General features: G+C 43.1%; 1 long non-coding RNA gene across 1 annotated transcript; it reads left to right on the top strand.

Moving 5' to 3' along the window:
• The first annotated feature begins 171 nt into the window (after nucleotides 1-171).
• Nucleotides 172-15,422, top strand: LOC119844827. The gene is made up of 3 exons (XR_006276177.1): nucleotides 172-310; nucleotides 3,226-3,317; nucleotides 14,848-15,422. It is a non-coding gene; the product is annotated as an uncharacterized LOC119844827 (long non-coding RNA).
• Nucleotides 15,423-16,862: the final 1,440 nt, after the last annotated feature.

The raw sequence follows: 16,862 nt of genomic DNA, 5'->3' as shown, positions 1-16,862 counted from the left end.
TCATTCTGGGAGGCAAAAAAACTGGGGCACTGGGACCGTCCCCCACAAGAGGGGCATTCCTAGTTTTCAGGGACACATGATACTTTTAACACATGAAAACATGGCCCCTAATTTATTTTCTTCATTGCACTTAGGTGTTTTCAGTAAAGGTGGGCCTGAACCAGAACATCAGTTCCAAGCCTCTTTGAACTTTGGGAAATTCTAATCCAGATTCAAAATTCACAGCTGGAGCCCAGCGCCAGTAGTTAGGTTCTACATACACTTAATCCATGAAAGCAGATAAATTCCACAAACTCAGCGCAGCAAAAAGGTAATGTGAACTCTCTCAAGTGTGCCTTACATTGAATAGAGCATTGTTTGAGGATGGGTAGGGAATTTGGCTTGCATAAATCCCAAACAGGAGCATAATACAAAATCCTCTGTTTTGCTGAGTTCCACTGTCCCTTCCTTATGTAGGTTTCAGAGTAGCAGCCCTGTTAGTCTGTATTCGCAAAAAGAAAAGGAGTACTTGTGGCACCTTAGAGACTAAGAAATTTATTGAGCATAAGGTTTCGTGAGCTACAGCTCACTTCATCGGATGCATTTCCACCAAATGCATCTGATGAAATGAGCAGTAGCTCACGAAAGCTTATGCTCAAATAAATTTCTTAGTCTCTAAGGTGCCACAAGTACTCCTTTTCTTTTTTCCTTATTTAGAGAAATGAAAAGCCTGTTTTCTTTACACATTTCATGAAATCCATTCCAGGATTCTGAGAATTATTCAGAGGGAGTAAAAGACATGGATACACCCTCCATTGCTATGTTACTGTCCATGAGTTCCAGACAAAGCATTTATTGTGGTTTGGCAGAAACCATCTATTCCCAAAACCCTGGGACTGAATTGTTATTGAGTCATCAAAATAAAATCAAATTTAGTACTTATGAGCACCGATAGTTAAGTTCATCTTTGCAACATGAGGCTGGAAATCTTACAGACTGTTAAGAATCTCCTACCACTTAGACCCCAGAGAAGCCAGACTGTGAAGTTACATTGATGTAAAAACACCAACACAAAGCCAGAGGCGAATCCGACTCCTGGCAAGTCATGAGCTCTGCACCAGTCCTTAGGGCAAACACCAATACTAGGGAAAGTGAGCAATCCATCACTGTATCTGTAATAATAAATATGAAACATAAAATAATTATATGGCATATAGAAAAAACTACTGAGGTGCAAAAATCATGTGTGTCTTTTGGGGGATGTGTGATAACAGAAGAGGGGATCAATTGTGGCTCCTAAAGACACAAGATCCTTAAATTCTATTTGCATCTGAGGTAATGAGGCTGGTATAAAAACCAGAAAGCTCTTAGGAGGCCCTTCTGCTTCTCTTTTGCAGATCATTAAAAGCGATATTCAGTCAAAACACCATCAGGTTTCCATAGAACATATGCTCTGAATTTTTTTCCCCAAGGGTTGCATGGAAATTTTGCTGCAAAGAGTGCTGACACCTTCACAATACAATGGGACACTTCAATTCCTGGTGTAACTGTTGACTTCAGCGGTGTTACACCAGGGATGTATTTGGCTAAGTTAGTGTGAAGCTGAGGTTTGGACTTTTAACTCCTTTGTTTCATGTCACGTTTGGGAGTCACTAGGGAGATTTGTTAAAGTATTATCGTATCCACACATCTCTGATTGCCTGGGACTTCACAATTCATGCTATGCTGCACACTATAGCCACTTTACAGAAACAGTAAGAATAGAAGCCAAATCCTGTTATTCCACACGGAGAATCTCCATTCCCTGTTAACATAGGTGGCCTATGACACAAAATAGAGAAGTTCTGATTCCAGCCATTAAAGGGTACACAGACACTCGCCAGTTCATTACAATGCACAACAACAGTCAGTTTCTACCGGTAAGTAGCCTGCTTGCCAACCCCAGCAAAAAATCAGTACATACTAGACAAAAAGGGTAGTGGGAAGATGCAGTTATTAGGAAAGGGTGTTACTGACAACACGTATTTGTGTGTGTGTGTATCTAAGTGGGAATGCATGTTCCAACAGTATGTGGATGTGTGTGTGAGATGTGGTTGGGGATCACTGACCGACCTTTGGTTTATCACATCATTTGTTAAATTCTATTATTCTAAGAGCGATACAGGACATTCCCCCCTAACAAACCTGATTATCTGCAGCCCTGTCAGAGTCTTGAGGAGCCATCCATTTTTTCCCCCTACCATACCCCACGGGGTTGCATTTTAGCCACTGCCTTTCTGATGAATGAGGACTCAGAGAGCTCTGGAACAGAGCCTTGGGCCTTGATTCCAGGCTGCATTCTGCATATTCCACTATTGTGGTGTAAAGGGGCCACAAAGCTGCCAGATTCACCCCTACCCTACAACCTGAGGGGTTGCCTGGGTGATGGCCTATGATACACATACCACTGGAACAGGGGTATCTCAGGAGCTGGGTGAAAGAAATGTGGGAGGTGGGGAGTGTAGCTAGACTTTTCTGCACTCCACCTATTTTGGGGTGTCAACTGATTTCTTGGGGACCATTGCAGACTACGTATCACTGACTAGACTATCCCCCAGCAATCTCTAAATGTCAGAGATGCAGAAGTGGCTTAATGACCCACCGCAGCTTTCTGGGCCACATCTCTTGAGAGGCACAGCCCAGAATCAAGGTCGCAGTCTGCAGTCACTGTGCATGACACATAAGCAAGAAGTTGGACTACCCTATGTGAGCAGATCAGTGAGCTCCTGGTCTCTTAATCTTGCTTTGGTCCAGTTCCTACATGGTATTTCCCTTCTACCAATGAGACATTCCATCCTTTCCAAGTTTACATCAAGGAAGAGACTTTTTAACCTTTTCCTGGGCACTTTCATCTGATCTACTTCTTCCTTTAAACTATTCCTTACCTTCCCGATGTTATCCCCTCATTTTTAAATTAATCATATACTTACATTAAGCTCATGCAGACCATCAAACTAAATGAGCCTGGAGAACTTTTTAAAAAGAGCAAAATTGGCAGGATTTCCAGCATCTTACCTACCAAACCAGTTGTATTACAGGACTTTAGGGTAGCCTGCCAAAGAAAGAAATGGGTTAGTGGGTTCTTTGGATTTTTTGTGGGGGCGTGGGGCGGGGCGGGGTGCATGCATGTATCTTTGTAATATATAAGGAAGGTCTGAAAGAGGCTTTTGTTTGATTTTTTTTAAGATTTTTTTTATTAACATTTAGAAATTTTAATTTTGCCCACTCTACGAGACTTTATGGACATTAGGAGAACTAAGAAGATGATGTCTTCAGAAATATGATGCCCATGAAACAAGGTTAGTCAAGATGGGGAAGTAATTTTTATTCAGAATGTTCTTATTAACTTCTCTAACTCAAACACCTGAGAAAGAGTTGAAGAAAAAGATCTCTGTTAAAGATCCAAAACTTTTGCCCCTTGAAGTGGGACCTGTGAAAAATCTCAGTCAGCGGCAAGTCATCTAGCAAAACAAACTCCTGAAGCCCCAAATTGAAATTCCTGACATTTCTAAGGTAAAAACCAGGAAGGAAGCAGGGGGGAAGAGAAAAATAACACCCCAGCAGGCTTCAAGCCTTTTATATACAGCACAAAGAAGCAAAAAAGGGCACAGCCCTATTATTTTACTTTGGGGATTGTCGTCTTTAAAGTCACCTTTAAATAGTGCTGGGCCCATCATTGTCCAGTGATGGAATTTCATTAATTAAAAAAGAATAGATAATAGAACACCTATTTGCCTCCATTTATAAATGCTAAATTTGAAGGGACAGAGGGATGTTCTTAATACGAAATGTAAGACGAGTGGATACCAAAAAGAAGTGGTGAGAGTTAGGGGGTAAACTAAGGCACAGAGCAGCTGAGTGACTTGCCCAAGCTCACACACGAAGTCTGTGGCAGAGCAGGCACTTAACCCAAGTCTCCACAGTTCTAAGTTATTGCCCTAACCACTAGACCAGTGATACTCAGACTGAGGCTGCTGAGCTGCAAGTGGCTTTTTAATGTGTCTCCTGTAGTTCTTTGCAGCACATGATATGAAAACATTATGTGATTTAATTATTAACCAAACTGGATGCTTTTATTATGTTGTTAACGAATTATAGTTGATAAAATAATACTGTCACTTTGCTATGAGAATTTATATATATATATATATATATATATATATATATATATATATATATAGTGACATTATCCAGGGTACAATCTGGACTGATGGACAGCTGTGTCCCTTAATTCTCCAACCTGGCGTGCCTTTTACATTGTTTGTCTGTGAGAGCAACCACTCCTGGTTTGCGATCACACAGCCTTCACCATGTAAATCACTCCCAGCTCTACAATAGCCAGCCACTCATGAATTACACTGCAAGGCAACAACAAGAAACTCCCAGTACCATAGTTTCCCACAGAAATGTTCATCTTGTACTGCCGACACCCTCCTGGACATAGACGTAGTCTGTCATTTATTAATAGAAACTGATATGCACAAATCTTGTTATCCCAAATGGTGTTTCCCAAACACTTCAATCCAAACACACTGGTTTAGATAACAAAACAAATGTATTAACTACAGAAAGATAGATTTTAAGTGGTATTAATACTTCTCTATCTCTACTGGAAAAGCTTCACCTAATATACCCTAGGATTGCATTTGCCTTTTTCACAGCTGCATCACATTGATGGTTCATAGTCAAAGATTTTTTTTTGGACTGGCATGTAACTCCATGAGACCCACCTACCTTAAATCTGTGTGTAGTTTGTAGGGGGAAAGTGAGCAGCAGAATAAGAACAGTGGGTTTGTATCCTTCCATGATCTCAGTTAAAAGAAAAATAGTACCTCTTGCTGTTAATATTAGTTAATATTAGTTAACAGTTAACATCTGTTAATATTGCTGTTAATATTGATACTTCACTGTAGTCAAGGTACTTCCCTTTTTCATTTCCTGTGCAGATCATTGCAATACCTCAATGTATATATTTAAATGTTCAGATCGTAAGTTGAGAACATACATTTCTTTTGAAAGTTTTGTTTATTTTCCGCTTCTTTCCACAGATTCACAGGAGGTTTAAGTATGTATAGGCTTTTCCACAACATTCATTACCATTTTATTTGAGTGACACCCTGAAAATTAGGGAAATGTTATTCACTCTGTTTACAGGGTGAGGAAAATGAAAAACAAAACAAAACAAAAACTTTTTAAGTGACATGCCCAAGGTCACAGAGGAAGTCAGTGTCAAAGCTGCAAAAGCTGACCCAAATTTCCTGATTCTCATGCTAATGCCTTAACCACAGGATCATCCTTCTTCTTAGTTGTCTTGATTCTTTGTGATCCTGCAGTACCTTCTGGACACAGTTTCTCCAGCAATACTGTTTACCCACATTCTCCCACTCAGAACCTAAGTCTTCCACCAGCAGAGTGAACTCTTCTATGAGACTTTGGATGCACCTCTCCAAGCACCTTCGGTCTTAATGGATTCCTTTTTCTTCCACCACCCTGAATGCTGATGCTGAGTGCCTCTGAAATGCCCAAGCCAGCATTTTCAATTCAGCCCCATAGACTTCAAAGTGATTATATATATTTCCAACCCAAACAATTTCTAAGCCCCTACCCAGTTTGCATCTATCTTGCCAACCATGCCAATGTGTATAAATGGTAAATGTGGCCTCTCTAGCATGGAGCATGTTTCCCAAAAAGTCATTTACAAAATAATTTTCCTATCACTCATATAAAATTGTAGGCACAGTTTCCCTTCCTACTAATGTGTATTCTTATCCTGGATGGGACTGGTTTAGTGCTGTTTGTCTAAGGTTTGAAATACCTAAAATCCTTGGTTTGAATCACAGTAGAATTGATTCAGCCCTTTGCCTTTTAAAGCAGATATAACTAGTTCTGTGTAGTTTATTTTACTGAGTATGTGCTACCTGAGCAATCTTGCCATCTAACAGCCAGTATCTAATCTCTCTTTCTTGGGTAAAGTCAAATCCTGATCTCAGCTACCCAGTGCCACACATTCCACCCGGGGTATGGAACTCAAGCTATGTTCATTCTGCCTCTTACCCACTCCCCATAGCTATGCTGTACTATCTGTTTCTCTGTTGCTGAAATGGGGGATGATTGGAGATGTGACTGGGGAAAACTGCTTGTGGCATAAATCCACATTTGCCCCACCTCAGCTGTGCGGGGTGTAGCAGTGGCACAAATGAGGGTCAGTGCCGGGTTTACAATGGCACCAGTGGCACCATGGAGCCGGGCCCATGCTCAGAAGGAGCCCCGGCCTGCTCAGCTTGCACTGTGCCAGCTGGGCTTCCTCAGGACCCACTTACCTGGAGGGACCCCGCCTGCCCACTGGCTCCCCTCAAACACCCCGCCCACCACTTGCTCCTCTCGGCCTGCCCGCCGGCTGAGGGCTCCTCTCCACCCCCTGGCCCCACCCACCGGCTTCTCTCTGCCCCCTGGCTGGACCCCAGTGCACTTCCAGCTCCAGGCAGTCTCTTCTTCCCACCACCTGTGGGGCCCCACCTCTCTCCCCAGATGCAGTTGCGGGGGGGGGACAGTGTGGGGGGCTTGGCTGGGCCCCTCCAGGTAAGTGGGTCCTGAGGAAGCCCGGCCGGGACAGGCCCTGGCCTGGCTGATCGCACCATTCCTGAGGGGCCAGAGTGATTCCCGGCCCTGGGACCAGCCCTGGCTGCACTGGCAGCTCAGCCCGGCAGACATAGTCACATCCCAGCAGGGTCGGTGAGTGGGGCTGGGAAGCAGGGTGTAGGGGAGTGGGTCTCTGGAGGGCCGGGGTGGGGGTGGGTGCTGGGCTGTAAAGGGATGGGGAAGATCTCTGTGTGTTGGGGCACTAGGGAGTGGGGGTTCCGTGTGGGGTGCTGGGCAGTTGTGGTGGTGCGCAGGGCACTGTGCATTTGTGGCAGGGCCCGGGGGGAGGGGGGTCGCCTCTGGCCATAGGGAATCAGGGAGGGTGTTCTGGTGTTTGGCAGGGGGGTTGTGTGGCATGACATGGGCCCACCCCTGTGGGGAAGAGGCATGCTGGTAGCACAGAGCCGGGCGGGCCAATGTGCATCTGGCAACTGCTGATTTGTAAATAGTGCTCTCGCACTGGACTGGGGGGAGTGGGGCTGCCCCCTGCCATACCATGCTCCATTGCCCCTGGCTAGCCCCTCACTCCGGGGACCGACCCCCCAGCACCAGGCTCCATTGCCCCCATGGGGGGGCCCACAAATATGTTTGGCACCAGGCCCACAAAAGGTTAACCCGGCCCTGATGAGGGTCTGGCCCATAGACTTAATATAACTGATATATCTAAAAAGGAAGGATTATATGTTCAATTCAGACAATTTAACCAAGTTCCACAGGAGATTAAAGGTTTCCTACTGTGACAGGGTCAGGCCAGATAGCTACAAGAGAGTGGTCAAAGGTAGATACATTAGTTAGAGGTTAAGCAGGTCTCTTTTTCCTGGGTAAGATAACAGGGACTATTCCAGAACTCTCAGGAACTTTCTAGAACTAATTAAGGCAGGCAGGCTAATTAGGACACCTGTAGCCAATTGGGAAGCTGCTAGAATTAATTAAGGCTAATCAGGACACCTGGTTTAAAAAGGCTGTCACTCCAATTAGTGAGGTGTGCATGTAAGGAGCTGGGAGTGAGAGGATGTGCTGCTGGAGGACTGAGGAGTACAAGCGTTAACAGATATCAGGAGAAGGTCCTGTAGTGAGGAGAAAGAAAGTGTTAGGAGGAGGCCAAGGGCAGTAGCCCAGGGAATTGTAGCTGTTGTACAGCTGTTCCAGAAGCTCCAGTCCCCAGGGCCCTGGGTTGGAACCCGGGGTAGAGGGTGGGCCTGGGTTCCCCCCAAACCTCCTAACCCAAACAGGAGCTTCCACCAGAGGTGAAGGTCTCTGAGCTGGTTCCCGACCCCTATGATGGATCAGCAGAAATCCATCTGTGGGGATTGTTCTTACTCTCTCTTCCCCCCCCCCCCCATGCTGGCCAGTGATGAGGTTATCTGAGTGAACGGAAGATTTGAGCCATGAAAGTGGCCAAACTGAGGTCTGCTGTGAATCTCTGAGGCGAGCAAAATCCACCAATAAGCGCAGGACCCACCAAGGTAGAGGAGGAACTTTGTCACACTACATTTTCAGTGCTCTCACCACTACATCTGGGTACTGCAACCACAGGGCACAGCATTCCTTAGCATTAATCAAAGAGCTGCATTCTGTTTTGCAAGTCCATTGTAAAGAGAATAAGAAGGAACAGACGTGTAAACATTCCTGGGAATGCTGAACACAACAAAGAGAAGAGATGTCTTGGATTACAGGATTTATAATTTATGCCAGCCTGTCATATGTCTGGTTCTAGGCAGAATATGTTTGTGCTATTTTAGTTTGAACATTGTGCTGAAGTGGAACACTCTGTGTGTCTTTGATTAATAATAACCCCATTGGTTATCCACCAAGCATTTATGGTTCTGTATTGGACTAGCATTTTACCAGCTCTTTCCATATCTGTTGGCAACAGGAAGGTGTATCCTTCTCTCAGACACCTGTTTGGGCTCAGCTCTCTGCAGAGGATCCCCAAACCTATTTCACCATTTTTCTTTTTTTGTGTGTGTGTGTGGGGGGGGGTCCTTTCTGCAGATTTTTGCCCTTTTCTCAATGTCATGTACTATGAGTTCTCCCATAACTTCCTTCTTCTCACCCAATCATAAACATATTGTAGAACTCTGTGCAAACTCTTCTTCCTATTCTTTTCCTTTCTTGAAACCGTGAGCCACATCCTTGGGTCCAGCCCTGCTATGTTTGATGCAGGGCCTGAGGGGATGAACAAAGGTGGTTTAAAGTCAATTTGCACTCCCCCAATTTCCCAGATGCCCACTTAGGGCAGCTTTCCAGGCTTGTGCTGCTCCCACAATGCAAAGGGGATGAACCAGAGGCCAAGGATCTGGACCCTGTTTTTACAGCATTACTTCTTTTTATTATCAAGCCCACTTTCTACATGGCTTCAATACCACACTTCTTTTTGCCACACCTGTCCTCTTGTGTTCTCTCTGCAGTGAGAGTAAGGATCTTCTCCCACACTGTCACTTCCATTGGGAACAAACCCCTCTTTGTGTCTACTTGATTCTTTGAAAAATCCATCTTAAGATGCAACTTTTTCCCCAGCCTATGACTTTTAGACCTCCTTCTCATAAAAACCAATCTAACCTTACTCCCTGCGCCTCCAAATTGTCTCAATGTTCAGTAATTATTACTGAAATGTGGCCACTGTGCCATTCTTCACTCCCATCCTGTCTTATCTACAGGTGTTATCTCTGCAATATATTGTAGCTTACATAGCCCATGAAGCTGCAAGTAAGATATCTTGGCTGTGAAATGCAATGAGACACCATAGTATAAATGCTATATAGCAATAAATCATGCATCTGATATTTTCTGCAGTTACTCTGCTTAGACACTTGAAGGTGGTCTTTGCATTTCCCTCCAGATAAATTACTCTTAAAATAAGACTTCTCCCCTATGAGAACTATACAGATTCCACCAGGGTACAAGACAGTTACATGTCTAAGTTTAAGTCCTGTGGGAAGAGCATGTTTTGACTGCACAGCATGCGGCTGATGCTGCAATGAGAGAGGCTCTACGAAGTTACAACAAATGCTGAATAAAACGTTGTCACTGCGCAGTACATGAAAATTCCCTAAGTAGTGGTTTTCACATTCCTCCTGAAATATTTTATTTGCTATCTGGTTGTTTATCAATCTTCTCCATAGTAACAAGCAGTGGAGGTAGCATATAAATGGGCTGAGTGACATTAAGTCTGCATGTAAATATAGGACAGATTGCAATATGTCTGGAGGAGAAAATCTGAAAGAGGCTAAAACATGTAGTGTGAAATCTTTCCTGGTGTCAATGGAGAAACAGTGCTTCTTTGTGCTATATTCTCCCCAATAAAACAACACTAAGTCAAGAGTGTCCCAATTCTAAACTTTTCCTGCATGCGCTGATGTTATATTAAAATATGAGTCATTTTAATCTTTGTACTTTGTAGCCAAGTATTAATTTAAGAACATATGTTTGCCTTTGTGCATTTTTCAAGGGAGGTTTGAAGCTATTTGAAGCTGTAATAAATAAGCAAAGGGAGGAAAGATGGTTTCATGGCAAAAACACAGGACTGGGAGTCAGAAGATCTGGATTCTGTTTCCATCTCTGCCACTGACTTTCTGTGTAACTTTAGGCAAGTCACTTTTTTCCTCTTTCTCTCTCTGACCCTCGGTTTCCCAGTCTGTAAAACTGAAATAATACTTGCCTCACAGGGAGTATTGGGGGGTTTCCGTTCAATTATGTTTGTGAAGCTCTTCCTCAGATGGAAGGTTCTATTGAGGTACAAGATATTTTGTGCGAGTGTGCCTGAGAGACATAGGCACAGAGAACAGACTCCAGGAAAATAAAGAGATAGGTAGACAAACCTCAGGAAAGGTGCCTGTGGGAGGTGCCTGCCAAGGCTTGGGGCTTCTGCCCCACTCCTGTTGAAGCCCTGTGCCCCAGCAGGTGCTTCCCATGGAACTGAAGCCCCAAGACTCCCTCTCCCCACTGGGCAGAAACCTGTAACCCCTCCATGCTGTTGCATGGCTGAAACCCCAAGCTTCCCCGCATTCAGTGAAGAATGGGGTGTGGGGAGGACCTAGGGGGCTCTGCGAGCTGCACTTTAACTATAAAAGAGCCACATGCGGCTTGTGAGCCACGGTTTGACCACCCCTGGTTTAAGCTATCTCTTGTCAGTTTTGGAAGGGACACAGTGGGAGTTATTGCATGGATTAACAAAACCTATCAACCCTCCAAAACAAAAGCCTTCATAGTCTTAAAATGAAAGTCTAGTGGCTACACACACTTGGGATACCAAATTTCACACGGTGCTTGCAATACTCCCTCTTCCTCTTGGCAAGTGGGCATTGTTAGCACTAGATTTAACAGGATATCTGATCTGTATGTGCCTCATTGGGTGATTAGATCTGAAAATTTTCCACAAATAAAGGGCCTAATCCTATAATCCTTACATGAATAATCTCACTGATATTGACTGTTCACATGAACAAGGGCTGTAGCATTGGGTCCAGAACAAGATACACTAGGGTGACCAGATGTCCCGATTTTATAGATATTGGAGGCTTTCTCTTTTATAGGTACCTATTACCCCCCCATCCTGATTTTTTTTTTACACACATGCTATCTGGACACCCTAAATTACAATGGGGAAATGAATGCATTGGAAACTACTGCTAATATGATCGATTGTTTTGAAAGGTACTACAGCATGTAGTATGTACCAAATCTTCCAATTTACCCAGAGTGTCTCTGATTGCAAAATACCCATCTTGGATGTGTCCTCAAAACTTAACCCACTGCCATTAACTTCAGTGATCACGTTCATTTTTTTTTTTAATGAGAGGATGTGTATATAATGGTCAGGGGGACTATTTGGGAGTTGGAACTCTGAAGTTCTGTTACTTACTCTGTGTCTAATTCAGTACACCTACCCTGAGTAGGTCATTTTGCTTTGCTCTGTGCCTCAGTTTTCCAACCTTTAAACTGAGGAAGATAAACACATACCTCTATTAAGGGGTATTGTTGTTTTTGAGTCTCTTTAAAGTTAGGATTCTAACTAAATGTTGCTGTACAAGGTTATCCAAAAGTGTATGTTACTAATGTGTATTTTATGAGCCCATAATGAGTTTCTGATTCTGTGGTTATTTTGCAACAAGAAAAATTGTTTGGTTACATGGTATATGAGAAAAGGAGTAGTTGTGGCACCTTAGAGACTAACAAATTTATTAGAGCATAAGCTTTCATGAGCTACAGCTCACTTCATCAGATTTATATACATAGAGAACATGAAACAATAGGTGTTACCATACACACTGTAACAAGAGTGATCACTTAAGATGAGCTATTACCAGCAGGAGAACTATCTGCTACCGAAGATCCATAAACCTGGAAATCCTGGATGCCCCATCATCTCGGGCACTGGCACCCTGACAGCAGGATTGTCTGGCTGTGTAGACTCCCTCCTCGGGCCCTACGCTACTAGCACTCCCAGCTATCTTTGAGACACCACTGACTTCCTGAGGAAACTACAATCCATCAGTGATCTTCCTGAAAACACCATCCTGGCCACTATGGATGTAGAATTCCTCTACACCAACATTCCACGCATACATGGACTACAAGCCATCAGGAACAGTATCCCCAATAATGTCACTGCACACCTGGTGGCTGAACTTTGACTTTGTCCTCACCCATAACTATTTCACATTTGGGGACAATGTATACTTTCAAATCAGTGGCACTGCTATGGGTACCCGCATGGCCCCACAGTATGTCAACATTTTTATGGCTGACTTAGAACAACTCTTCCTCAGCTCTCGTCCCCTAATGCCCCTACTCTACTTGCGCTACATTGATGACATCTTGATCATCTGGACACATGGAAAAGAAGCCCTTGAGGAATTCCACCATGACTTCAACAATTTCCATCCCACCATCAACCTCAGCCTGGACCAGTCCACACAAGAGATCCACTTCCTGGACACTATGGTGCTAATAAGCAATGATCATATAAACACCACCCTATACCGGAAACCTACTGACCGCTATTCCTACCTACATGCCTCTAGCTTTCATCCAGATCATACCACACGATCCATTGTCTACAGCCAAGTTCTACGATATAACCGCATTTGCTCCAACCCCTCAGACAGAGACAAACACCTACAAGATCTCTATCAAGCATTCTTACAACTACAATACCCACCTGCTGAAGTGAAGAAACAGATTGACAGAGCCAGAAGAGTACCCAGAAGTCACCTGCTACAGGACAGGCCCAACAAAGAAAATAACAGAACGCCACTAGCCATCACCTTCAGGCCCCACTAAAACCTCTCCAACGCATCATCTACAACCTATCCTGAAGGACGACCCATCACTCTCACAGATCTTGGGAGACAGGCCAGTCCTTGGTTACAGACAGCCTCCCCAACCTGAAGCAAACACCAGCAGCCACGCAATAGAACCACTAACCCAAGAACCTATCCTTGCACAAAGCCCGTTGCCAACTCTGCCCACATATCTATTCAGGGGACACCATCATGGGCCTAATCACATCAGCCTCAATATCAGAGGCTTGTTCACCTGCGCATCTACCCATGTGATATATGCCATCATGTGCCAGCAATGCCCCTCTGCCATGAACATTGGTCAAACTGGACAGTCTCTACGTAAAAGAATAAATGGACACAAATCAGACGTCAAGAATTATAACATTCGAAAACCAGTCGGAGAACACTTCCATCTCTCTGGTCACTCGATTACAGACCTAAAAACTTCAAAAACAGACTCCAACAAGAGACTGCTGAATTGAAATTAATTTGCAAACTGATACAATTAATTTAGGCTTGAATAGAGATTGGGAGTGGATGGATCATTACACAAAGTAAAACTATTTATTTTCCCCCCTCCTCCCCCCCCCCCACTGTTCCTCAGACATTCTTGTCAACTGCTGGAAATGGCCCACCTTTATTATCACTACAAAAGGACCCTGCCCCCCCCCCCCCGCCGCTCTCCTGCTGGTATTAGCTCATCTTAAGTGATCACTCTCTGGTTACAGTGTGTGTGGTAATACCCATTGTTTCATGTTCTCTATGTATATAAATCTCCCCACTGTATTTTCCACTGAATGCATCCGACGAAGTGAGCGATAGCTCAAAAAGGTTATGCTCAAATTTTAGTCTCTAAGGTGCCACAAGTACTCCTCCTTTTCTTTTTGTGAATTCAGACTAACACGCTGCTACTCTGAAACCCATGGTATATGAGCGTGTCCAATGAAGTAACCCCATGGGAACTAAAAGAGCTTTAGAATCTTAATATACACAGCTTGAGCCTATCTAGCTTTGAAGCCAATGCAAGCAGCCTAGATTTTTGCCTGCCAAATGTCATTTTTGGCTTCATCTGCTTTCCATATATTCTAAGAATTGTACCACATGGAACCCTTTTAAACAATAAGGCAGAAATAACATTTTTCAATTGCTCTTGAAATAGATTTTAACTACATAAAATATTCTTGTTCTCTAAGATGTTACAGTTGCAAGGAATATAATTGTTCAATACCAAATTCCCAACACTTTTTTGCAGGAAAGAGTTGATGATTTGGGAATTGTAACCAATCCCCACATGGCAAAGCTTAGACCAATCTAAATTCCCAAATAACATTTTGTGTAGAAAGAGTTAAGGCCCCAATGCTGCAAACACTCGCATATGTGTAACTTTACTCTCAATCAATTTCAATGACAAAACAATTTTGATGAGCAAAGTTACTCACATGACTAAATTTTTTGCAGGATTCAGACCTAATGTTGTAAATAGACCATTAATTTACCACACTTATTAGAACATTGTAGTTATTGAGGAAACGTTTGAAAGTCAGGAAATTCTGAATTATGGTTAAACTGAAATATGAAAGGTAAAAAATTGGCTAGTTCAGATCTAAGATCTAAAGTCTAGAAATATTCAGTTAAGGTACTCGCACCAACTTCTGTGCTGTTCCTTTCTTCAGTCTCTCATGTCCTCTCCTTCCAGCCATGGGAGAACTCCATTAGCTGCTATTTGACAGAACTTAAGTTGCTTAATGCCTTCTTTGAATGCTCCCTCTGGCTTCATTTCGAGTTGAGGATGCGTAGCTCCTCCTCCATGATGCCTTGTCCCCTGTATGTTCAGATTATAAGTCTTTCCCTTGTTGCATATGTATAAAGATAAAACTTGACAGCATCTTTTATTTGTGGTTAGTCCAGTGAAAGAGATTGTCCCCTGGATCTTCACACATGAAATCATCTGGGATGCCTGAGCTGACACTCTTTGGATTTGTTCATTTGGTATCTGGGAGCACAGCATTCTCAAGGGAGGACCTCAACGCTGGAATTTACTTCCCCTTGGTGCAACAGAATCCAAGTTTGTTGACCCTGTAGGCAGATTGCAAAATCTGTCTTTGTAACTCAGCCTTTCTCTGAGATGGGATGAACTAAGCTTTGGGTGTTCCTTTATCAAAGGGGCAGGAACTGTCATTGATTCTATATTTGTACAGTGCCTAGCATAATGGAATCCAGCTTGATTGTGGCTTATAGGCACTATGGCTATAAAAATGTTTAATGATAAATACTGGCTTTGGGAGCGGCTCTTGATGTGAGTTTTGATGCTATGTGTAGGCTAGATTCTTAACTGGCATAAATCAGCCTATCTGAATTGAAATCGGTGAAGCTACATTAATTTAAACCAGTTAAGGACTTGACCTTGTATGTCTGGATGACCACTCTAGTTTGTGTTATGAAATGTCATGTTTTGCACACCCAGCACACTTATGATGGGTGCCCTGTACCTATCAAAGAATAAAGAAATAAAATATTAACAAATTATTCTGATTTTTATTTATGCTTTTATTTCTCTGTAGAGCCAAAAGAAAATCCCACTTCTGTCTTGAAGCTTGTTTACACTGGAAATGCTACAGCAGCAGCACTGCAGCTGTGGTGCTTCAGTATGGACACTATCTACTCTGAAACTATCTACATATAGATAGTCCACCTCCCCAAGAGGAAGTAATGGAAGAACTCTTCCATTAACCTAGCACTGTCTACAGTGAGAGTTAGGTCTGCTTAACCACATTGCTCAGGGGTGCAGATTTTTCACATCCCTGAGATACATAGCTGGGTGAAAGATTTTTCTAAGCTCCTTTCCTTCCAATCTGAGCCTCACCTGTAGACATCCACAGGGACTACACACTTTGGTTTAGTTTAGCTAGTCACTCGATGTCACTATTGTTTCACCAATAGCTGCAAACTAATATCTTTTGGTTAGTCCATGAAATTCAAATTTTAGGCAGGGAGGGTCTGAGGCGTTAGCCTCATCTCTAATCTGTACTAACATACAGAGTGCACTTTTTCAAGTCAACCATGTCTCCATTTATCATGTGTCTACTGCATGTTCTTTGAATGCTGAAATATCAATGTTAGGCTCTGAAGCTAAACCAGTTTGGCAAAACTGCAGTTTCTGACATGAAAGTCTGCCAGACAGTGACTAATTCTGTGGGAACCTTCATTTTGTCGTCTTCAGTGGTGGAAATAGTCAGTGATCTCCTGCAGCAGTCTGATTTGGTTCATTAATATTGGTAATGTTGTCTAGAACTAAAACCAATGTAGGATTGGGCCTCAGGACTCAAGCTCTACTCCTGGTTCTGCCACTGAATCACTCTGGGCCTGTTTTCGTGTCTTCAGCCTGCTATTAATATTTATCTAACTCACAGAGCTCATGTAAGACTCAGCTGAATCATGTTTGTAAAAACCCTTTGAGATCCTCAGTGCAATAGAACTGCAAATTATCATAATTAAATGGGACGTTTGGGAAGGAATGAGGGAGTGATCCAATTGTTCTAAATTCCAAGACATTGCTACTATATACTGTGTAACTCTTGGCATCTGACAGGTCCTATCACCCTCCAAAGCAGACAACAAAGCAGAAGTATGAAACTTACTTATAAAGTTTAGTCAAGCTCTAGATAGGAGAACAGGAAAACAAAGTTCCAGCCCTTCCTCTTCTCCAAGCTACAGTATTAAACCCTTTAATATACAAGCACTGTTCTTGAGCATGTCATAAGACCCACTAGGTGTTTTGATGATCTGGAGGGTTGGAGGAATTTTACACTCATTCCTTATTAAGCACCTGCAGATAAATAATCTCTATCTTGTATCCTTATCTGAATTTCTGTTTGCAGCAGTGAGTGATTCCTTGAGGGTTTGAGCCTACACCAATAA

This window comes from Dermochelys coriacea, chromosome 17, assembly GCF_009764565.3.
Source record: "Dermochelys coriacea isolate rDerCor1 chromosome 17, rDerCor1.pri.v4, whole genome shotgun sequence".
NCBI lineage: Eukaryota > Metazoa > Chordata > Testudines > Dermochelyidae > Dermochelys > Dermochelys coriacea.
This window is presented reverse-complemented; position numbering and strand designations above follow the sequence as displayed.